Raw genomic sequence first — 25,485 nt, forward strand, 5'->3', positions numbered from 1 at the left:
CTTTCATGACTTTACCTCGAAGAACTATATCTAAGTCCTCCTTTGGTTTCACTGCCTTTTGTTCCAGTGATGTTGCTGTGTTACTGTGTGGGTGTAGGCAGGAGTAATGTGATGGTGCTGCCTCCTGGAGGATGTACTCAGCACCCCTCATCATCCTGCTGTAACATCAACCGGGTTTCAGCAACTCGAGATAGAAACCATATCTAGGATATGGGCATCACTGGCTCAGCCAGCATTTATTCCCCATCTCTCGTTACCCTTGAGAAGATGGTAGTGAGCTGCTGTCTTGTAGCATTCACAGTCATTTGGTGCAGAGAGACCGACAATGCTGGGAGGGAGAGTGTTGCAGGATTTTGGCCGAGTGATTCTCTATCTTTGGATCTTCAAATGCTGCTTAACGTAATCACGATCGGCACATGATTTTGAGATTTCAGTCTGCAAATCTTCACCATCTAGCACCCTGTATAAAGGAATATGCACATATTAGAAATTCAGAATAGACTGTTTCTCTGGAATATCTTATTTTCCTTTCTTCCCTCAAAGCTGTAACCCTCCAGGCCACTTACTTTCAGGCCATTCTGACTCTGCTACCCCCAAATGTACACCCTCCACATTCTCATGGAGTTGCTGATAAACAGATCCATGCCACCACTTCCCGTCCCTGGTTAGACTCTGCACCCTTTCTGGGTTCACTTCCTTTCCCTTCAGTTGCTGCAAGTCAGTAATGTAACAGCAGAATGAAACAAAAGGAAACAGACAGGGAGGTGGCAGATCCTGGACAGAAGAGGAACCTTCAGTCTGGGAGAATGGGTCAGATCCTTCTTTGTTCCCCATTAGTTGATTCCCAACATTACAATGAATTGGGGATGGAGAGTGGTCCTACATGGGTGTGGTGACACCTTGAGCCCCCAACTGATCAATACTATAAGCAGATGCATTCCTCCTCCAGCCAATCATAGTGTGAAATACTTTCCGCAAAGTATACTTACCCAAAGCACATGCTCCAAAACCCGCCCACATTCTGTACATGTACAATGCTGGGTTTCTCCGCACACGTGTGGTCCTTGCCTCAGGGATTGTGGGAGTTGTAGTCCCCATGAAGCCACTGGAGCCCTGTCTCTGGAAAGTGAATGAAAAGTGTGGACTGGAGGGTGTTGTGTATAGGATCCCCATTCAGACACACTGAACATATGGACTGTCACTGGGTTTTACTGAGACATCTGCTTCCACAACCTGATTTTCTGATGTAAGGAATATAGATTCAGCCAACTGGGGCGTGGGGTGGTTAATTGGAGGAGCAGGTTTTAAGCAGAGTTGGCTCAATGGTTAGCATTGCTGACTCACAGCGTCAGGGACCTGGATTTGATTCCAGCCTTAGGCGACTGTGTGGAGTTTACATGTTCTCCCCATGTCTGTGCGGGTTTCCTCTAGGTGCTCCAGTTTCATCCCACAGTCCAAAGATGTGCTGGTTAGGTGGATTGGCTATGCTAAATTCCCACAGTGTCCATGCCTGTGCAGGTTAAGCCATTAACCATGGGAAATACAGGGAATGGGTGAGTCTGAATAGAATGGTCATTTTTCGGATGGTGTGGACTCTGCACTATAGGGATTCTATTCGATTCTCATGAAGAAGAATGTACCTATCTCAATGTGCTGTGAATCTGTGGAATTCCCTATTCAAAATGCGGTGGATGCCAGGACAATGAGCAAATTTAATGCAGAGATACAGATGTTTAATTTGCAATGAGATGAAGGGTGAGAGAGAGCAGGCGGGAAAATCCAGCTGACACCGAGGTGAGCTTAATCATCATGGTATTAAATGATGGAAAGGGCTGCATTGCCTCTCCTGTGCCCAATGCTTATCTTCTTACAGTAATAACTGGAAAGCTGAATCCAAAACTCACCACCTTCACCAAAGAAGATTTTCGGAAAATGCAGGATAGTCAGGTGGATTAGCGTTCCAAACTTAGTGCGGAAGCATGTAGGAGATTTTGCAATTTTAAACTGAAGGGAGTTAAAAATCACACAACAGGTTATAGTCCAACAGGTTTAATTGGATCACGACGAAGGAGCAACGCTCCGAAAGATAGTGTGTTTCCAATTAAACCTGAAGGACTATAACCTGGTGTTGAGATTTTTAAATTTATACACCCCAGTCCAACACCGGCATCACTAAATCATGTAAACTGAGGGGAGACAGTGATTTATGGTTTTAGACGGTGTAATACATTCACACCGTCCAGAATACGGTGTTGTGAATATCTATCCCGTACTTTATGACAAAGCCAAGGTCTCTGACAATGAAAACCAAAACACCGAGGTAACATCGCCTCACCTCGTAATCTGATGAAAAGACTTATGATAAGTCTGGTTGAATTTAGAATACAGTTGGAAAGCGGGAAGATTAAATCCAATCCCAAGATCCTGTGCTTGAACAAAGGAGACTACAATAGGATGAGGCAGGAGTTGGCTAATGTAGACTGGAAGCAAAGACTTTAGGGTGGGACAGTTGACAGACAGTGGAGGAATATCAAAGAATTTTTCAAGCTGTTCAGCAAAAGTATATATCAGTGAAAAGGGAGGACTGTCGGAAATGGTGTAATCTGCCATGGGTGGCTCAGGAAATAAGGGAGTCTATCAAATTGAAATTGAAAGCATACAAATTGGCAAAGACCAAGGAGAAACTAGGAGATTAGAAAAACTTTAAAGCTCAACAGAAAGCTGGATGGGATTGGGGGAGAAAAGTGATGAGTAGCTATCCCCAGGGCCAGAATAGCAGTTTACCCTGCTAGAGGGGAACCTATTGTGTTGGGAACATATGGCCTCTGTAATTGTTGAAGCACTTAACTGTTACCATAGAGATAATCCTGATCAAGTTAAAAATCACAGCACACTCCAAAAACTTGTATTTCCAAATAAACCTGTTGGACTATAACCTAGTGTTGTGTGGTTTTTAACTTTGTTGATCCCACCTCAACCCCGGCTCCTCCAAATCAGAATCCTGATAGACAGCCCCACTGAAACTGAAGCGCCTGTCAGGCACTTGAGGGAGCCAAAGGGGCGTGGGGGGAGGGGTGTGTGGTTTAACCACAAAGTGCTGAACAGAACTCGACTTTTTAACTGCTGTTGCCATGGAGATAATCCTGAGAGATAGTCTCTATTCAAAGTTACAAACCACAAAGCTAGAAGAATGGGAGCCGTACACCGGACAGGCGGGGAGTTACCTGATGCTGCCTGGAGGCATTTTGCACGTAAAATATCCAGGTAACTACCATGTCTCATTAATAAAGATTCAAAGAAGACCTCTCCGAGTTCTGTGCCTAGTTATTCCTACCCAGCAGGGGTCAGGAATATGAGGACACAGCAGTCAGACTTCACAGTGAGGATATGAAGAACATGCCAGTAATTGATAAGGAGACTGAGGAAGGTGAGGACCTATAAATAACCATTATCATGAAAGAGTTAGAGCTGGGCAAGCTAATGGAGCTAAAGGTAGACAAGTCTCTTTGCCCTGATGGAATACATCCCAGGATACCAACAGAGTTAAGGGGAGAAATAGCAAATGCACTTAGTCATGGAATCCTACAGCAGAGACAGGCCCTTTGGCCCAAACTGGCCTATGCCGATCAGAATGTCCATCCATGCTAACCCTATTTCCATGCACTTGGCTCATCTGCTTCTGACCCTTTCCTATCCATGTATTTTTCCAAATGCCTTTCACATGTTGTTAACAGACCCGCCTCAACCACTTCCACTGGCAGCTCAGTCTGGACACATACCACCCTCTGTATAGAACAGTTGCCCCTCAGGTTCCCTTTTAGTCTTTCTCCTCTAACCTTAAACTGATGCCCACCAGTCCTTATTCCCTGGGAAAAAGGCTGAGTGCATTCACCTTATCCATGCCTCTCATGATCTTATACACTTCTTTAATATATTCCCCCTCGGTTTCCTCTGCTATAAACAAAAGAGTCCTCGCTTGTCTAACCTCTCCCTGTAACTCAGACCCCTGAGACCTGGCATCATCCTTGTAAATTTCTTCTGCACCTTTCCAGTTTAATAACTGGAACCTACACTGCATCCATCACATTTCCCGTGTTTCCCCACGGTGCTGGAACCGACGTGACACCGCCAATGGATTACAATCCATGATCGATAATTAACTCCATTACAACAATTCCATTTTCACAGCTTTTTCCATGATGCAGGAATCCTTTTGTCTTTCTGGTTTCATGGTAAATTGTCCTCATACAAAACCAATCTGGGGCTTAACTGTTCCTGGGAAATGTGCCATGATTTTTTAGACTTTCAAAAATCAAATGAAATTTCTCTCCACAGTCCCCGCTAACATGGACTTCGCTGTCTCAGTACTTTTTCCAGTGACGCTGACATTTTAGATATTCGTCCACAGGCAGAATACACACCTTTCGTTCCAGATGAAAAGGCCAATGATATCCAGATCGGCACGGATCCAGTAACTATCAAAACTGAACATGAAGTTCAATGTGAATTTCTCAACTACAAATCCTCCCTTTCAGTACTCTACAACAGAGAAAAAAAAGTGCTGCAGATCCTCAGCAGGTCTGGCAGTATCTGAAATGGTGACAGATGCAGGAAACATTGCAGCCTTGAAGAAGTGTTCAGATGATGACACCAGGCACGTGCGCTTGATGACCAATATGGAGAAGATGGGGGCATTGTGTTCAACAGTTTTATACCAGAGACTCTGACCCCATTTTATTCCGTGTTTCTCTGAGATTCCCTCTTTTCAGAAGCAGGTAGGAGTGGGAAGCAGTGGAGAATGTAAATGATGTGTGACCTTCCTAGTGAGAGGATTCGAGTACCGGAGCAGGGATCCCTTTCTGGAAGGGCTTTGGTGAGACCACACCTTGAGTACTGCGTGTACCTTTGTTCCCCTTTCCAAAGGAAGACTCTCCTGGTTACTGAGAGAGAGTAAAGGAGGGTCACTTGCCTGAGTCCTGAGATGTGTAGATAGTTAAGGGCTGCAGATGCTGGAAGTCAGAGTTTATACAATGTTGATCTGGGGAAGTGCAGCAGGTCAGGCAGCATCAGAGGGGCAGGAAAGTTGATGTTTTGGGTCAGGACAGTTTGTCAGTCCGGATGACTAGTCCTGACCCGAAACATCAATTTTCCAGCCCCATCGTATCCATGCTGGTCATCAAACGCCTATTTATTCTAGTCCCACGTTCTGGCACTCCGTGTAACATCTTGGTGTGATCATCTAAACACTTCTGCAAGGCTGCAATGTTTCCGGCATCTGTCACCATTTCAGATGCTGACAGACTTGCTGAGGATGTCCAGCAATTTATTTTCTTATTGCAGATTTCCACCATTTTGCTGAAGCACATAGAGTCATAGACATGTATACAGCTCCATATTTTGTTGACTCACATTTCTGAGATGGCAGGACTGATGGCTGAAGAGGGACTCAATCCTCGTTTAATCCTCCTTTTCTTTGGCTTTCTGAGCTGCTGACTACATCACTAATATTCTACCTCCCATTCCCTGACCTGAATCTGACCCATCTAAGCCGACACTTGATTTCCCAACCCCCTGCCAGACTAGTTAAAACCTCACCAATGGAACTGCAAAAGCCATCAGATTTGTCTCAGCTCTGCCCAGGGGTAACCGGTCAGGCTGGTATAGGACCCACCCAGAAACAGTCCCAGTGCCTGAAGAATCTAAACCTTTCTCTGGTACACCATTTCCCCAGCCACACATCCAGCTGATCTACCCTCTTATTCCTGCTCTCACTAGCACATGGCACTGGGAGTAAGTCTGACATTATTACGTTTCAGGAGCTACATTTTAATGCATCTCTGCTCTCCCTATATCTAGCTTTCAGGCCCTCATCCCTCTGTTTAGCGATGTTGTTGGTATCTGTGTGTTCCACCACCACGGGCTGTTTAACTCCAGCTCCAGAAAGTCCTGCAGCCTCCCCATGATATTGCGGATCCTAGCTTTATGGAGGTAACATACCATCCTGGATTCATGTCTGTGGTTACAGCAGTGCCTGCCCTAACCCTGAGCATTGAATCCCCTGTCACTATAGCCGTGTCTCCTCTCTTTCCTCCCGCTGTGTGCAGCGGAGCTCTCTGTGGTGGCATGACCCTAGCTGGTGCTGATTTCCCGAGAAGCTACCCCACCCATTCCCGCCCTTACAGAATCCCAAGCGGGATACAGTATCTGTATGAGAAGGGGATGACCACTGGGGACCTCTGCACCCCCTTCCTGAGCCTTTTCCTTGATCTGATGGTCATCCATTCCCTTTCTGCCTGTGTAGCCCTCACCTGCAGTGTGACTAACTCACTAAACATGCTGTCCATAACATTCTCAGACGCTCCACAGTGAGTCCACTCACAGCTCCAGGTCTGAAAAGCAGGTTCCCAGTAACTGCAGTTGGACACACTTGCAGCACACATAGACGTCAGGCACACAGGAAGCGTCCCTTATTTCCCACATTGTACAAGAGGACCACACCACGGGTCTGAGGTGCCCTATCACAACATCTCTCTACATTCATCTCGTTACTCCCATTAAGAAAATTTAAACGAGTGAGCAACCTTCCTTCACTTCAAACATGTACATTATAATAAAAAAAATCTTCACTTCAGCAGATATGTCATACTTTAAAAACTTAAATACTCAGCAGGTATCACTGAGAAATTGGCTGTTCCCATTGGGACCACGTGAATTACTGAATGGCCTGAACTAAACTTGAGTTTCAGCTTCACCTTCTCCCAGTCTCACCTCACTCTGTTTACACCCAACTCCAAAACACTCTCATTGAGCCAAGCAGCCCTCACAGTGCAGCCCTGTCGTTTTCAATGTCTGCTCATACCTACATTGCCCTCAGCCTCCTGTACTGTTCTAATGCATCTCAATGGGAGCTCAGGAACAGCATCTCATCTTTCAATTCAGCCCTTTGTAACCACAGAGTCAACATGGACTTCAGCAGTTTCTGGATGAACAGACAGTTGTCAGAATCTGGAACGTTCCACCTGAAATGGTGTTGGAATTTGAGTCCACAAGGAAATTCTATGAGAAGCTTGCAGGGAATTGGAAGTCGGGAGTTTACAGGTTAACATCATGAAGTGGGTGACTGGGACTATATCTGGCATTTGGATAAATCTATGCTCTCTCTCAGGCCAATACCTCCTTCCACAGCTGCAGGGCCAAGAATTGAACACATACCCAAAGGGTGCTCTGACCATGAACTTGAACATCTTTCTGCTTTTTGCTTGACAAAACTATTGGTGACATTTTCCCAGAATGAACAAACCTTTCTCGTTCCACAGTTAAATGCCAATGATATCCAGACCCTGATGACTCCGCTGACTGTAGAAACTTGTTTTTGAGATCCCAGTCTCAATTATTCTCAATTAATATCCTAGAAAATGAATTCGCAAAACAAAGCTCACAATCAGTGCAAGGTGAATAGTGAAGGCGAACACTTCTCTTGGTATGTGTTTGATGTGTAAACACTCCTCTTGAAATCACCCCGCCCCCCTCCCCAAAAGAGGACATGTGCCTGCGCCTTGCTGTACCTTGCCCCAAATAAAGATGGCGGCCATAACCCAGGACCGCTCACTGCCTGAGGCCCACAGCTGTTTTCCTCTTTGCTGCAAACGTGGGACCAAGATTTTCTAATTCAGATTAACGACCTACACAGAGTGTAACTAAACCCTCCCAGTCTACACTGATACATCTCATCCGGTTTCTGCTGCCACTCTCCCCTTTCCGCCTCCTGCACACACCAAGGGTCATCACGGGTTCTGTGACTCTTCAGCAGAACCGAAGACAGCTGGGAAAAGTAGAATCCCTATAGCGTGGAAACGGGCTCTTCGGCCCAACAATTCCACACCCACCCTCTGAAGTTCATCCCACCCAGATTCATTCCCCTCCCTATTACTCTCCATTTCCCCGGACTAATGCACATCCCTGAACACTACGGGAAATTTAGCTGGGCCAATTCTCCTAACCTGCACATCTTTGGACTACAGGAGATAAGGGTTAAAGAGTAAATAATAAGTGGGGACAGAGTGCAAAGAGAGACAGGAACATTTGTAAAGACAAAGGAGTGAATAACGATCTGGTGGGAGGGTGGAAAGCTGTTCGTGGAGGAGACAGGAACCTGGTAGCATCTGAGTGGCGGTGGTGGAAATGGTGACTGATGAGTGACATTGTGGCTGCAAAAAGGTCCCGGAGCTTCAAGTTGCCTGTCACTTTAACACACAAGACTGTTCCCTGTCCAACATCTGTCTCATGCTTACTGCAGTGTTCCAGTGAAGCTTGATACAAGCTGGCAGAACACTCCAGAACATACCAAATGGTCTCCTATTTCAAGGACTGCAATTTCCCCTCCCATGTGGTCAACAATGCCCTCCAGTGTATCTCATCCCCTTCCTACACCACTGCCCTTGAACCCCACCCTTCCAACCCCAACAAGGATGGGATCCCCCCACTCCTCACCTTCCACCCAGATACAACACATCATCCTCTGCCATTTCCACCACCTACAATCAGACCCCACCAGAGATATATTTCCCTCCCCTCCCCTTTCAGCATTCCACAGAGACCATTCCCTCTGTGACTTCCTCATTAGGTCCAAGCTCCCCACCAACCCATCCTCCACTCCCAGCACCTTCGCTTGCCACTGCAAGTGGTGTAAAACCTGTGCCCACACCTTCCCCTCACCTCCATCCAAGGCCCAAAGGATCCTCCCACATCCAGCAGAGAATTCCCTGCCCACCCAAACACCTCAACTATTGTGTCCTTTGCTCTCAATGTGGTCTCCTCTGCACTGGGGAGTCAGGACGCCAACTTGTGGAATATTTCAGGGAATATTTCTGGGGCACATGCACCAACCAACCCCACCACCTTGTGGCCGACCACTTCAGCTACATCCCCTCCGCCGCCACGCTGCCAAGGACATGCAAGTCCTGGGTGTCCTCCACCCCCAAATCCAAGCCACCCGACGCCTGGAGGAAGAACACCTCATCTTCTACCTTGGAACCTTTCAACCACACGGCATCAAGGTTTCCTCATCTCCTCTCTCCCACCTCATCACAGATTCAATCCTCCAACTCGGCACTGGCCTCCTGAACTGTCCCACCTCTCCATCTTCCTTCCCAATTATCCATTCCACCCTCTCACCACTACCCCATCTACATCTACCTAGTCTCTTCGTAGCTCCCTTCCCCCCAACCCCAAACACCCCTCCCTATTTATCTCACAGCCCTCTTCCCCCAACTCCCACATTTCTGATGAAGTGCTTACATGCCCAATATGTCAATTCTCCTGCTCCTTGGATGCTGCCTGACCTGCTGTGTTTTTCCAGCGCCACACTTTAACACAAGCTGGAAGAACAACGCCTCATCTCCCAGTCGGGGACCCTACAATCCTCTGGCTTCAACATCAAATTCAATAATTTTAGGTCCTGAACTCTCCCACGTCCTAGTGTCTTTGCCCCTTACCCCACACACCAGGCCTTTTTATTACATAGCCTGGCATTACACACTACCTATGGTTAGCCACTAACAGTCCCCATAAACAGCTATTCACCCTCCCCCTCAGATCGTTATCCACTCCTTTGTCCAACTGCTCCTATCTCTCTCTTTGGACTCTATCCCCCCTATCATTTACTCCTTAACCCCTACCTTCTGCATAAAAACCAACATTTTTTTCTCAGTAGCATCAGTTCCTGAGGATGTCACCGAATCCAAAATGCGAACCGATTTCACTTCACAGATGCTGCCAGATCTGCTGAGCTTTTCCAGTACTTTCAGTTGTTGTGTGTGATTTACAGCATCCACAGTTCTTTCAATTTACCCGGAGAATCTAATTCAGTTCTAGCAGACTGAAACAGTGTTTATCAACCCTCCCATTCCACACTAACTCCATCTCTCTCCCTGTCTCTGCTGTCTCTCCCACTCCCTTCACACTCACTGAGTCCTCCCTCACAGTGACACTGCGCCTGCAAAGCTGATGGTCATGTGTTGGCCTGCTGGACCCACCCCTCATTCACTCCCATTGGCTGGAGGATCATGCCAACTCTCCGATTGGTCTGAAGCTGTGTCAATCAGCCAGGCCCCATTGTGACCTGAGTGGTGGGATCCTCCAGGTGCATCAGAGGCTGAGGGGTGACCTCATAGAGGTTTATAAAATCATGAGGGGCATGGATAGGAAAAATAGACAAGGTCGTTTCCCTGGGGTGGTGAGTCCAGAATGAGAGAGCATAGGTTTAACATGAGAGGGGAAGAATTTAAAATGGATCAGAGGGGCAATTTTTTTTCCCACCGAGGTTGGTGCGTGTATGGAATCTTCTGTCGGGAAGTGGAGGATGTTGGTACAATTATACCATTTGGCATCTGGATAGGTATATGAATAGGAAGGGTGCAGAGTGATATGAGCCAAGTGTTGGCAAATGGAACTTAGATTAAGTTGGGATATCTGGTCAGCATGGACCAGTTTAACCAAAGGGTGTATTTTCATGCTGTACATCTCTACAGTTCTGTCCTGTGATGAGCTTCATCATTCACAGTGAATGAGGCAGTATCACAGAGCACAGGGGCTGGGAGCTATTCAGCCCATTGGGGCTGTACTCTCTCCCTCTGGAGATGGTACCAGTCAGTTCCAACTCAACTCCCATTTGGACATAGCCTTCCAAATCCTTCCTTAAAAAGTTAAATTTCAAATTTGTTTTGACAATAGCTACTGAATCTGCATTCAGCTGTCTTTCAAACTGTTCCAGATTCTCAGAACTTAGTGAGTAAAATAATCTTCACATTTTTAACCTGCATAATTTGCCAGTTACCTGAAAGTAGTTACTAAAAATTGTGACGTTAAAAATTTCTCACTCTGTCTCTCTATAAATGAAATATCCTGGAAACAAATCAACTACTGGTCGAAATCACTGCTTATCCTTCTCAGCTCCCAGGAGAATTGTCTGACCTTCTGCTAACTCTCCATAAAAGAGAAATCCATCTTAATTTTAATTTATTAGTGTCGTAGAGATGTACAACACAGAAACAAACCCTTTTGTCCAAATTGTCCATGCCGACCAGATATCCTAAATTAATCTCGTCCCATATGCCAGCACTTGGCCCATAACCTTCTAAACCTTTCCCAATCACATATCCAATGAGATGCGTTTTAAATGTTGTAACTATACCAGCCTCCACACTTTCTCTGGCAGCTTATTCCATACACGTATCACGTTCAGCTTGAAACTTTGCCCCTAATATCCCTTTTCAATCTTTTCCCTCACGCCTGTGCTTTCTAGTTTTGGACTCACCTAAACAGGAATAAGACCCTAACTGTTTACCTTATCCATGCCCCTCACGATTTTATCAACCTCTATGGTCACCCCTCAGCATCCGATTCTCCAGTGAAAACAGCCTCAGTCTATTCAGCCTCTCCCTATAGCTCAATCCCTCAACCCTGGCAACATCTTTGCACATCTTTTCTGAATCCTTTCAAGTTTCACAATATCATTCCGATAGTGGGGAGACCAGGACTGAAAACAGAATTCCAGTAGTGACTGAATCAATGTCCTGTACAGCCGCAAAATGACGTCACAACTCCTGTACTCAATGCACTGACCGATAAAGGCAAGGATACGAAACACCTTCTTCACTACCCTGCCTATCTATGATTCCACTTTCAAGGAACTGTGAACCTGCACTCCAAGGTCTCTTAGTTCAGCAACACTGCCCAGGACCTTCCCATTAAGTGTAGAAGTCCGGCCCTGATTTGTTTTTCCAAAATGCAGAACCTCAAATTTATCAAAATTAAACTTCATCTGCCACTCCTCAGCCCATTTGATCGGAGTCTCATTGTACTCTGAGGTAACTTTACTGTCCACTGCACCTCAAATTTTGGTGTCTACTGTAAACTTACTAACCATAGCTCCTATATTCACATGGAGATCACTGATATAAATGACAAAAAGCAGTGGACCCAGCACCCAGCCTGACAGCATTTTGCTCACCACAGGCTTCCAGTCCTAAAAGCACCCTCCACCAAGACACTGACTGCTCAGCAAGGTTAGAGCTCATGGAATACAGGGAGAACTAGCCAATTGGGATCCAAAACTGGCTCAAAGGCAGAAGACAGAGGGTGGTGGTGGAGGGTTGTTTTTCAGACTGGAGGCCTGTGACCAGTGGAGTGCCACAAGGGTCGGTGCTGGATCCACTACTTTTCGTCATTTATATGAATGACTTGGATGTGAACATAGCAGGCATAGTTAGTGAGATGACACCAAAGTTGGAGGTGTAGTGGACAGTGAAAACAATTACCTCAGAGTACAACGGGATCTTGATCAGATGAGTGAATGAGCTGAGGAGTGGCATTTGGGGAAATCAAATCTTAGCAGGACTTATACACTTAATGGTAAGGTCCTGAGGAGTGTTACTGAACAAAGAGACCTTGGAGTGCGGGTTCATAGCTCCTTGAAAGTGTAGCCACAGGTAGATAGGATAGTGAAGGCGGCATATGGTTAGAACATTAAGTATAGGAGTTGGGAGGTCATGTTGTGGCTGTACAGGGCATTGGTGAGGCCACTATTGGAATATTGCGTACAAATCTGGTCTCCTTCCTATCGGAAGGATGTTGTGAAACTTGAAAGGGTTCAGAAAAGATTTACAAGAAAGTTACCAGGATTGGAGGATTTGAGCTCAGCTGGGGGTTGAATAGATTTTGAATAGACTGGGGCTATTTTCCCTGGAGGGTCGGAAGCTGAGAGGTGAGCTTATAGAGGTACATAAAATCATGAGGGGCATGGATAGGATAAATAGACAAAGTCTCTTCCCTGGGGTGGTGGATCCCAGCACGAGAGGGCATAGGTTTAGGGTGAGAGGGGAAAGACTTTAAAGAGACTTGTGGGGCAACGTTTTCACAGAGGGTGATACGTGTATGGAATGAGCTGCCTGAGGAAGTGGAGGAGGTTGGACGAATGCAACATTTATAAGGCATCTTATTGGGTATATGAATAGGAAGGATAAGGGCCGGGTGCAGGCAGGTGGGACTACATTGCGTTGGGATATCTAGTCAGCATGTACTGGTTGGACCGAAGGGTCTCTGCTTCTGTGTTGTACATCTATGACTCTTTGATCTTCCAGCCAATTTTGTATCCAAATAGCTAGCTCCGCCTGTATTTTATGGTGTTGAACTTGCTAACCAGCCTGTTATGTGGAACCTTGTGTCTTTCTCAAGTCCAAGTTAATGACTTCCATGCACAAAGCCATGCTGACTATCCCTAATCTTTTCTTGCCTTTCCAATGACATGTAAATTCTGTCCCTGAGAATCCCTTCCAACAACTTGCCTGCCACTGACTTCAGACTCACCGGTCTATAGTTCCCTGGATTTTCCTGACTGCCTTTCTCAAATAATGATTTGGAGATGCCAGTGTTGGACTGGGGTGTACAAAGTTAGAAATCACACAACACCAGGTTATAGTCCAACCGGTTTAATTGGAAGCACACTTCCAAATAAACCTGTTTGACTATAACCTGGTGTGTGATTTTTAACTTTCTCAAATAATGGCACCCATCTTCCAGTACCTTGTCTGTGGCAATTGGTGATACAAATATCTCAGCGAGGGGCCCAGCAATCACTTCGCTGGCTTCCCACAAAGTTCTGGGATACACCTGCTCAGATTCCTGGGATTTATCCACCTTTCTGCTTTTTAAGACATCCAGTAGCTCCTCCACTGAAATATGAACAATTGCCAAATTATCGCTATTTATTTCTCCAAACTCTCTAGCTTCCATATCATTTTTCAGTAAAAACTGATGTGAAATACTTACAGAATCTCTCCCACCGCCTGCGGTTCCATCGACAGCCTTACTGATTTTTGAGGGTTGCTATTCTCTGCCTGGTTACTCTTTTGTCCAGCCATCTCTTTCCCTGGAAATAACCTCCCGCAAACAAATTTTGCAAGTTCTTACCTTGTGCCATCGAAATTGTCCAATTTAGAAGGCTACCTATTAGATCTGGTCTATTATTTTCTGTAACTATTTTAAAGCTAGTAGAATTATCAGAGAATCCAGACAGCGTGGAAGCGGGCCATTCAGCCCATCACATCCACACTGAACATCAGAGCCTTCTACCCTACCCCTATAACGTTGCAATTCCAATGAGCAATCCACCTGGCCAGCACATCCCTGAACACTATGGGCAATTCAGCCTGGATAACCCACCCATCCTACACATCTTTGGACTGTGGGAGGAAACCAGACGAAACCCAAGCAGACAACCACAACAAGGTGATCATCCCTTTCTTATTTCCCAATTCTATCCAAGTAACTTCACTGGAAATACTCCCAATATCCTCCCTGAGCACAACCATAAAGGTATCCCTAATCCAAAATGCCATTCTGCCTCCTCTCGTCCCCCTTTCTATCCTTCCCATTGCACCCTAGAACATTAAGCTGCCAGTCCTATCCATCACTGAGCCACGTTTCTGTAATATCCATGATATCCCAGTCCCATGTTCAAAACCATACCCTCAGCTCATCTGCCTTCCCTGACGGGCCTCTTGCACTGAAATAAATGCAGTGAAACAGCTCTGTCCCACCTCATTCTGTGCCTTGCCCTTGCCTGCCTTGACTGTCTAACTTCTCAACTGTACCAGCCTCAGACATACCTCTTCTCTCACTATCTCTTTAGGTTTACCCCCCACTCCCTCACTGGTTTAATGCCTCCTGAGTAGCACTAGCAAATCTCCCTGCCTGGATATTAGACACCTTCCAATTCAGGTACAATCCATCCTACTTATGCACGTCAATTCTAGCCCAGCAGAGATTCCAATGATCCAAACATGGCAATCCTTCTCCCCTGCACCAGATCCTTAGCCACACATTCATCTGCTCTATCCTGCTGTTCCTACTCTCACTAGCATGTGGCACAAAGAGTAATCCAGATACTGCTACCCACGAAGACCTACTTTTTATCCTCCAGGACAATTTGCTATATTCTATCGTCAGGACCTCATCCTTTCCTCTTCCGTTGTCATTGGTACTAATGTACAATGAGCTCCCACTGATCATACTCCCTTTTGAGAATACTCTGCTCCCTCTCCGAGACATCCTTGTCCCTGGCACCAGGGAGGTACCACCCATTCTGATGTCTCACTGTCAGCTGCAGAAACGGCAGTCTGTGCCCTATACCAGCGAATCCCCTGTCACCATCGATCACCAGGAACCTCATATACCTCACATTACATTGGAGCCAGTCTCTATACCAGTACCTTGCTTGTCAGTGCGATATGCCCCTGAGAGGGTGACCTCCGACGCTTTCCGAAACAGTGTACTTGTTTGAGATCAATCAGCCGGGCCCCATTGTGAGGTAAGTGGTGGGATTCTCTCTCTCCCTGCCCTGTGATGAGCTTCATCATTCACAGTGAATGGGGCAGTATCACAGAGCACAGGGGCCGGGGGCTATTCAGCCCATTGGGACTGTACTCTCTCCCTCTGGAGATGCTGCAAATCTATCCCAACTCCCCTCTCACTTGCCCAAAGCCCACTAAGTCTTTCCTTAAAAGGTAAAATTATAAATCTGTTTGAGAACACCTGCTGAATCTGTGTCCAGCTGCTGTTCAGCCTATTCCAGGTGCGCAGAACTTACTGAGTGAAATAATGTTCCCATTTTCACTCTGCATTATTTGCCAGTTACCTGAAAGTAGTTACGAAAAATTGTGATCGTGCTAACAATTCCTCTCTCTCTGCAAATTAATTGTTTGGAAACAAATCTGCACCTGGTCCAAATCACTGCTTAATCGTCTCAGCTCCAAGGACAATTATCTGTGCTTCTGCTAGCTCTCCACAAAAGAGGAACGCATCTTAATTTATTAGTGTCATAGAGATGGACAGCACAGAAACAGTCCAATTCGTTCATGCCGACTCGGGATCCTAAACTACTGGAGTCCCATTTGCCAGCTATTGGGCCCTATCCCTCAAAACCCATCCCATTCACGGATGCCTTTCAAATGTTGTAATGGCATCAGTCTCCACTACTTCATCTGGCAGCTCATTCCACACACACACCACACTCAGCTTGAAAACGTTGCCCCTTCGATCCCTTTTAAATCTTTGCCCTCTCAGCTTAAGCCCATGTGCTCTTGTTTTGGACCCACCTCACCTGGGGGGGAAAAGACCCTGGCTGTTCACCGTATCCATGCCCCTCATGATTTATAAATCTCCATAAAGTCACCTCTGTCTTTGACTCTTCAGGGAAAATAGCCCCAGTCTCTCCCTGTAGCCCAAATCCTTCAACCCTGGCAATGTTTTTGCAAATCTTGTCTGACTCCTTTCAAATTTCATAACATCCTTCCCAGAACAGGGATATTCAAACTGAAAGCAGAATTCCTGAAATGGCTTAATCAATGTCCTGTGAAGCCACAATATGACTTCCCAGCTTCCGTATTCAATGCATTGACTAATAAATATAAGCATACCATACACCACCTTCACTAGTCTGCCTACCTGCGACTCTACTTTCAAGGAACAATGAACCTGAACTCCAAGATCTCTTTGTTCAGCAACACTCCCCAGGACTTTACCATTAAGTGCATAAGTCCTGTCCTGATTTGCCTTTCCAAAATACAACAGCTCACATTTATCTAAATTGAACTCAGTCTGCCATTTTTCGTTCCAATGGCCCATCTGAACTAACTTTCTACACTGCCCACTACCCCACCAATTTTGGTGCCTTCTGACCATATCTCATATATTCACATCCAAGTCATTTATTGAAGGCCCCAATATCCATTGCTGCAGCACACTTCTGCTCACAGGCCTCCAGTCCACAAAACAACCCTACATCACCACTCTCTGTCTCCTACCTTCAAGCCAGTTTTGTATCCAAATGGCTCGTTCTCCCAGCATTCCATGTTATCTAACCTTGCTAACCAGTCTGCTTTGTGGAACCTTGTTCAATGCCCATGGAGACAACGTTCACAGGCTGCCATCAATCATCTTTGTCACATCTTCAAGGAAAAAAAATACTCAAGTTAGTGAGACACGATTTTGCACAAACAAAGCCACTTTAACTCTCCCCAATCATTTCCAAATACACGTATATCCTGTCCCTCAGAATCCCTTCCAACAACCTTGCCTGCCACTGACTTCAGGCTCACTGTTCTCTTGTTCCATGGCCTCTCCTTACCACCTTTTTAAAATAATGGCACCTCACCTGTCGCTATCAATGATACAAATATCTCAGGAGAGGCCCAACAATCTTAAAGGAGGACAGAGGGGGTTAGGGAGGATATTCCAGAGGTTTGTGTCCTTGGCAGCTCCAATCGTTGAGTGATGTAGGTGGGGGATAGCTGTCAACAGAGACAATTAATGGTTAATCGTGGGTAGTGTGTAATGGCAGGCAATGTGATAACAATGTGTGTGAGTTAAGGGTTGGAGGGATGGGGTTCAAGGGCAGTGGTGTCGGAAGTGGAGGAGATACACTGGAGGGCATTGGGGTTGACCACATGAGAGGGGAAATTGCAGTCCTTGAAATATGGTCCATTTGGTATGTTCTGGAGTGTTCTGCCAGCTTCACTAGAACACTGCACCTAAGCATGAGACAGATGTTGGCCAGGGAACACGCTCGTGTGTTAAAATGGCAGGCAACCGGGAGCTCAGGGTCTTTTTTGGCCTGAGAGGGAGCATAGATTGATCCAAATTGCACTTCATTTCTTTGTAGGAATTGTCAGATTTAGTCCCAATCACCCACTTCATAATGTTAACCTGTAAACTCCTTATGGACTCAAATCCTAGCACCTTTTCAGGTGGAATGTTCCAGATTCTGATAACTCTGTTCATTGAGAAAAATGATCCCTTTTAAATCTTTTCCCTCTCATCTTAAGCCTGTGTCCTCTAGTTCTGAACCCACAGAACCCGGGAAAAAGTCCCTGACTGCTCACCTTATCCAGGTCCATCATGATTTTATAAACATTTATAAGGTCACCTCTCAATCTCTAACTCTCCAGGAAAAATAGTCCCAGCCATTCAGCATTTTCCAATAGCTCAACCCGTCCAACCCTGGCAAAGTCCTTGCAAACCTTTTCTGAAACCTTTGAAGTTTCACAACATCATTCCGAGAACAGGGAGATTGGAACTGAAAACAGAATCCCAGAAGAGCATTAATCAATGTCCTGTACAACCACAATATGACGTCACAACAGCTGCATTCAATGCATTGACCAATAACGGGGAGTGTACCAAACACTACATTCACTACCCCGCCTACCTGTGACTCGACTTTCAAGGAACTATGAACCTGGACTCCAAGGTCTCTTTATTCAGCAACACTCCCCAGGACTTTACCATTAAGTGTACAGGTCCTGCCCTGACTTGCCTTTCCGAAATCCAACAGCTCACATTTGTCTAAATTGAACTCCATCTGCCATTCCTTGCGCCATTGACCCATCTGATCAAGATCCTGTTGTATTCTGAACTAACCTTCTTCACTGTCCGCTACACCTCCAATTTTGGTGCCTTCTGTAAACCTACTGACCATACCTTACACATTCACATCCAAGTCAATTATTTAAGGACCCAATATCGATCCTTGTAGCACACTGCTGCCCACAGGCCTCCAGTCCGCAAAGCAACCCTCCATCACCACCCTCTGTCTCCTACCTTCAAGTCAGTTTTGTATCCAAATGGCTTGCTCTCCCTGCATTCCATGTTATCTAACCCTGCTAACCAGTCTGCTTTGTGGAACCTTGTTGAATGTCCATATAAACAACATTCACAGCCTGGATTAATCAATTTTCTTTGTCACTTCAAAACATTCAGTTAAGTTAGTGAGACATAATTATGCATGTACAAAGCCACATTGACTCTCCCTAATCATTCCTTACCTTTCCTAATAGATGGATATCTTGTCCCTCAGAATCCCTTCCAACAACTTGCCTGCCACTGACTTCAGGCTCACTGCTCTCTTGTTCCATGGCCTCTCCTTACCACCTTTTTAAAATAATGGCACCTCACCTGTCGCTACCAACGATACAAATATCTCAGGAGAGGCGCAACAATCACTTCTAGATTTCCAGAAAGTTCTGGGATACACCTGATCAGGTCCCAGGACATTATCAACCTTGATGCCATTTAAGACACCCAGTACCACCTCCTCTGTAACATGGACACTTTTCAAGGTATCTCTGTTTATTTCTCCAAACTCTCGAGTTTCTATATCCTTCTCCAGTAAAAAATGATATGAAATATTTGCATATCTTTCCCATTCCCTGTGGTTTCATAGACAGCCTTGTTGATCTTTAAGGGGTCCTATTCTCTGGTCCAGTTAAACTTTTGTCTGTGATATATTTGTTTAATCTCTTTGGATTCTACTTAAACCATTGCCTGAAGCTATTTCATGTCTTCTTTTTGCTCTCCTGATTTCCCTCAAGTATAAAAGTGTGATCCTGTGCTCCCAATTCCTCTGCCTCTGCAATATCTGCTCCCAGGAGGAGCAATTCCACCCCAGGACATCCCAGAAAGGCTTCCTACTTCAAGGACCACAATTTCCCTCTCACTTGATCAACAATGCCCTCCAATGCATACCCTCCACTTCCCACACCTCCACCTTTATCCCACCACTTCAACCACAATAAGATTATAACCTTGCAGTCTTCACCTTCCACCCCACTAATCTCCAGATACAGTGCATTAACCTCTGTTATTTCTGCTACCTAAAGTCGGATCCCACCACCACAGACATATTTCCCTCTCCACCCCTATCTGCGTTGCACGGAGACCATTCCCTCGGCAACACCCTTGTTAGGCCCACACCCTCCCACCAACCCACGCTCCACACCCTTGACCCTCCCTTGCCGCCACGGGATATGTAAAACATGCGGCCACACCTCCCGCTGACCTCTGTCCAAAGGATCTTTTCACATCAGGCAGAGATTTCTCCGCACATCCCAAAACCTCATCTACTCCATCTGGACACTATGGGAAATTTAACATGGTTCATCCAACTAACCTACACATCTTTGGACTGTGGGAGCAAACTGGAACACCCGAAGGAAACCCTCACAGACACTGGGGAGAACGTGCCAACTCCAACACAGAGTCGCCAGAGGCTGGAATCAAACCCAGGTCCCTGGTGCTGAGGAAGCAGCGCTAACCACTGAGCCACAATACCGTGGGATCTTTGGTGCTGATGGGCTGCCCCACTGATACCTCGGTCACTCACCCTGCCTCATTTCCTAAGAGGCAGCGATGACGGAGTGAAATTATCGCTAGACAATTAATCCAGAGATCCAGATAACGTTCTGGAGACCTGGGTTTGAACTCCATCACAGCAGATTTTGGAACGTGAATTCAATAAATATCTGGAAAAATTAATTTTGTGACGACAATGAATCCATTGTCAATTGTTGGGAAATCCCATCTGGTTCACTCATGATCTTTAGGAAAGGAAAATGCCATCCTTACCTGGTCTGATCTGCATGCGACTCCAGTCCTATAGCAACGTGGTTTTTCTTAACTGCCCTCTGGTTAAACGAAGCAATAAATGCTGGCCGAGCCAGTGACAGCCTCATCCTGTGAATGAACAAAGAAAACAGGTCAGGTTTTGTTCCTTCTCTAGTAGGTACATCCTACAAACTGAATCTGAAACGTTCTCGTACACACTGAACAAATACCTTTCCATCCAAACCCTTAACACTACAGCACTCCGAGGCCATGTTGGTAAAGTTAAAACCCCTTATCATTGCATCCATATTATTCTTACAGATAACCGAGGTCTCCTGGTAAAATTGTGTCTCAATTCCCCGCTGACTATTGGGAGAGAGTCTATAATACAATCCCAGTCAGACGGTCATCCCTTTCTTATTTCTCAGTACCACCCAAGTAACTTGCCTGGATGTACTCCCAGGAATATCCTCCCGAAGCCCAGCTGTAATGTTATCCCTAATCAAAGACGCCACTCCCCCTGTACTGTTGCCCCCTTTCTATCGCATCTACACCCTGGAATATTAAGCTGCTAGTCCTATCCATCCCTGAGTAATGCCTCTGTAATTGCTATAATATCCCAGTGCCATGTTCAAAACCATACCCTGAGCCCACCTGCCTGACCTGTCAGGCCTCTTGCACTGAAATAAATGCAGTGTAACTGGTCTGTCCCACTTTATTCTGTGGCTTGCTCTTGCCTGCCTTGACAGTCTAATCTGAACAGTACCAGCCTCGGACATCCCTCTTTTCTCACTATCTCTTTAGGTTTATTCCAACTCCCTCACTGGTTTAATGCCTCCCGAGTGGAACTAGCAAATCTCTCTGCTCATCAGGACCCCATGCTTTCCCCTTCCTATGCCATTGGTACCAATGTACAATGTCCTCCCACTGGCTATTCTCCCCTTTGAGAATATTCTGCACCCTCTCCGAGGCATCCTTGACCCTAGCATCAGGGAGGCACCACCCCATTCTGATGTCTCACTGTCAGCTGCTTAAATGGCAGACTGTGCCCCTGACTAGAGTGTCCCCTAACACCATCATTTGCGTGGAACTGGGTATACCTTACATTAGGTTAGAGCCAGTCTCAGTTGCAGTAACTTGTCAGTCAGTGCTATATTCCCCTGAAAGTCTATTACCCCCTACATTTTCCAAAACAGTACACTTGTTTGAGCTGGGGATAACCACTGGATATTCCTGTAGTACCGACCTACCCCTCCTAGTTTTCCTGGCGGTAACCCATCTACCTGACTGTATCTGCAGTATCCTGCAATCCTGAGACTGCCACCTATCACACCCCCTGATCCCTGTCAATTCCTCACTGCCTTTAATCACTCCTTCACCAATCCATGTGATCTGATAGGATTTGCAAACATACTTCCTGCAGACACAATCATCAGGATGATTGAAACTCTCCCTAATCTCCCCCATCCGACAGGAACAGCACACCACTCTACAACAGGCCACGTCTCCGCCTTAACAATCTACAGATCAAGACAAAGGCACAGTCTTACTGCTCGAAAAGTACCGCCCGAGAATAACTTAATGCTTATGCTTTATATTTTAAACATTTAAACAACAGACCGAAAGACATAAAAAAGAAACCCTCACCTTTCTCACTATTAATATAATAAAACCGTCTAAAATTGATGTTTCAAGAGACTGAAACTCACTGAGCTGATCCGGCTGTGAGCTCAGAGAGCGAGGTCTCTCTGAGGGCAGCTGCGAAATGTCACTGTTTGTTTCTCTTTTTTCCAAGCTGCATTTCCGAGCGGTTTATACCTTCACAACCAGACAGCTGGGAGAGGTCACTGCTCGGTTTTATTCACAGGAGGTTGCCTTTGCTGTCCAGACCAGTATTTATTGACCACCTTTATGTGTCTTGGAGAAAGTGGTGGTGAATGGCCTCCCTGAAATGTTGCAGTCCATGGACACCACAGTGATGTTTGGACAACAATCCCCCACTAGACCCACATCCCTCTCTGTCTCTGTAATCCCCCTCCGGCTTCAGAAATTGCATGTGTGTAATTTTACCTCAAATTGTACACGGAGAATGATGGAGCTTTTTTAAAAAATAATATATTGCTAAAAAGGGAGGCAATGGCCAGATGATACTTCTTGCTAGACGAGTAAAATGAGCAATCTTCCGAGGATTACGGTTAGATGGTAGCATCATGGCTGATGGTGGCATCAGATATCAATAAAATCTCAAATGAAAAGGCTAGTGATGACCATGAAACTATTATCGACTGTTAGGAAAAAACCCATCTGGTTCATTAATGCCCTTTAGGGAAGGAAAATGTTATCCTCACCCGGTCTGGCCAACATGTGACTCCAGACCCACAGCAATGTGGTTAACTACCAACTGCCCTCAGGGTAAACATCCACACCTGAGTGAATAAACAAAAAGAGATTTATATTTAAATCGCAGAGGAAAGCTTTTTTAAAAACAAAATTGCGTTTTCAAACTTTAAAAAAAAATCACCTTGGTCAGATGGCACTATAGACGCTGCAATAATCAGGGAGAATATAAGGAACAAATATACAGAGAGATCTCCGATATACAGTCACAAAAAGGTTATAGCAGTAGGTGATTACAATAGTGTGAAAGGTTTGGTTGGTAAAGAATGTGTTAAATGAGTTCAAGAAATGTTCTTTATCAATATGTAAATGTTCCTATCAGGAAGCAAGCAACACCTGACCTTTTCTTGTCTGATCAGACAGGGCAAGTGACGGAAGTGATAGGACGGGAACAGTTTGGGTGAGAGGTAATTGTGGGTACCATGGAGAAATAGTTGTATAATCGATAACGACAGGTGAGCTGCCTGATGACTGGAGAGTGGCTAATGTTGTACCTTTGTGAAAGAAGGGGTATAAGGAGCAGCCTAGAAACTGTAGACCTCAGTGGTGGGTAAGCCGTTGGAGGCGATTCAGAAGGATAGGATTTGCATGTATTTGGAGAGTTAAGGAATGATTAGGGACACTCAACATGGTTACTTAACAGGGTGTCTCACAGACTTGATTGAGATTTTTAAGGTAGTCACCAAGAAGATCGATGAGGGCAGAGCGGCAGACATTGTTTATTTCGACTTTAGTAAAGCCATTAAAAAGGTTGTGCGGGGAGACGAAGTTGTAAAGTTCGATCCCATGGGATTCAGCAAGAGCTTGCCAACTGGATACAAAATTAGCTTAACAATAGGAGACAGTAATAGTGGAGGGTTGTGTGAAAAACCAGCAGTGTTCTCCAGGAATCGGTGCTGGGTCCATTTTTGTTTGTCATGTGTGTAGATGGTTTGAATTAGAATATACAAAGCATGGTTTGTTTGTGGGTGACATCAAAAACTGTTAAGGTCGACAGTAACAAAAGGTTATCCACGAATACAGAGGGATCCTGATCAATTGGGTGAATGGGCTGAAATGTGGCAGATGGAATTTAATTTGAATAAATGTAAGATATTATATTTTAATAAAACAAACATCTCCTTTAGCCTCATTAATTAATTACACTAATTAAAAGTAAGGCCTTGAGTAGTGATGTGGAACAAAGAGACCGAGGGGTTCAGGTCTTTGCAGTTTGTGTCACATGTAGACAGGGTGGTTAAGTGGGTGTTTAGCACGCTTACCTTCATTGCTCAGACCTTTAGGTATAGGAGTTGGGACACTGTCATGAGGTTATACATGATGTTGGTGAGGCCTCTTCACTGTGTTCAGTTCTGGTCCCCCGTTAGAGGAAGGATGTCATTAAATTGGAGAAGGTTCAGAAGATGTTTCCCAGGATGTTGCCATGAATGGAGGGATTGTTTTAGAAGGAGAGGATGGATAGGCTGGGATGTCTGTCACTGGAGAGCAGGAGGTTGAGGGGTGACCTTATTAGAGGTTTATAAAATCATGGAGTATGTAGATAAGATATTTGAGTGGGAGCAGCGGCCGAGTTGAGGTGAACCCGGGAGACTACAGCTAAGGTAAGAGTTTTTTTCAAAATTACTTACCTGTAGCGGGCATCGGTGTTTTGTTTTCTCTCTCCTTCACAGAAAGAGCGGGAGCAGCAGAGGAAGTGACGGCAAGCAGAGGGGCAGCCGGGAAGGAGAACTGAGTATAAATACTCACTGTTTCACCACCAACGGTCATTTGAGTGGGAGCAGCGGCCGAGTTGAGGTGAACCCGGGAGACTACAGCTAAGGTAAGAGTTTTTTTCAAAATTACTTACCTGTAGCGGGCATCGGTGTTTTGTTTTCTCTCTCCTTCACAGAAAGAGCGGGAGCAGCAGAGGAAGTGACGGCAAGCAGAGGGGCAGCCGGGAAGGAGAACTGAGTATAAATACTCACTGTTTCACCACCAACGGTCATTTGAGTGGGAGCAGCGGCCGAGTTGAGGTGAACCCGGGAGACTACAGCTAAGGTAAGAGTTTTTTTCAAAATTACTTACCTGTAGCGGGCATCGGTGTTTTGTTTTCTCTCTCCTTCACAGAAAGAGCGGGAGCAGCAGAGGAAGTGACGGCAAGCAGAGGGGCAGCCGGGAAGGAGAACTGAGTATAAATACTCACTGTTTCACCACCAACGGTCATTTGAGTGGGAGCAGCGGCCGAGTTGAGGTGAACCCGGGAGACTACAGCTAAGGTAAGAGTTTTTTTCAAAATTACTTACCTGTAGCGGGCATCGGTGTTTTGTTTTCTCTCCCCTTCACAGAAAGAGCGGGAGCAGCAGAGGAAGTGACGGCAAGCAGAGGGGCAGCCGAGACCCGGAAGCAGTTAGTGTAAGCTTAGCTGGGTTAGTTTTTTCCCCCTTTAAAAGCGTGAAGGAGAGGAACCCGAGGCACTACACGGGTAGTGCCTCCCACCCGCCCTCCTCCTCTAACCTATTAATAACATCTGTTGTGGCAAGCAGGTAAGTGCTGAATTTTGCTTGTATTATTTAGACACAGTTTTTGTTTAAACAGTTAGCTTTAGAGGGATGGCAGTGAAGGCAGTGCAATGTTCCTCCTGCAACATGTATGAGGTGAGGGATGCCATCG

At 45.7% G+C, this 25,485-nt stretch overlaps 1 long non-coding RNA gene across 6 annotated transcripts; it reads right to left on the reverse strand.

Moving 5' to 3' along the window:
* Positions 1-224: 224 nt before the first annotated feature.
* On the reverse strand, positions 225-24,200 carry LOC148148208 (uncharacterized). Of its 6 annotated transcripts, XR_015759344.1 has the most exons (6): positions 20,461-20,571; positions 16,863-17,006; positions 7,301-7,408; positions 4,422-4,484; positions 990-1,119; positions 225-460 (listed from the first exon to the last, which is right to left on the reverse strand). It is a non-coding gene; the product is annotated as an uncharacterized LOC148148208 (long non-coding RNA). The 6 variants fall into 6 exon arrangements; XR_015759346.1 differs by lacking the exon at positions 7,301-7,408; XR_015759345.1 differs by lacking the exon at positions 990-1,119.
* Between the last annotated feature and the right edge of the window lie 1,285 nt (positions 24,201-25,485).

This window comes from Chiloscyllium plagiosum, unplaced genomic scaffold (assembly GCF_037043375.1).
Source record: "Chiloscyllium plagiosum isolate Xiang-an unplaced genomic scaffold, Cpla_swu_hap1 HiC_scaffold_14, whole genome shotgun sequence".
In the NCBI taxonomy this organism is placed as follows: domain Eukaryota; kingdom Metazoa; phylum Chordata; class Chondrichthyes; order Orectolobiformes; family Hemiscylliidae; genus Chiloscyllium; species Chiloscyllium plagiosum.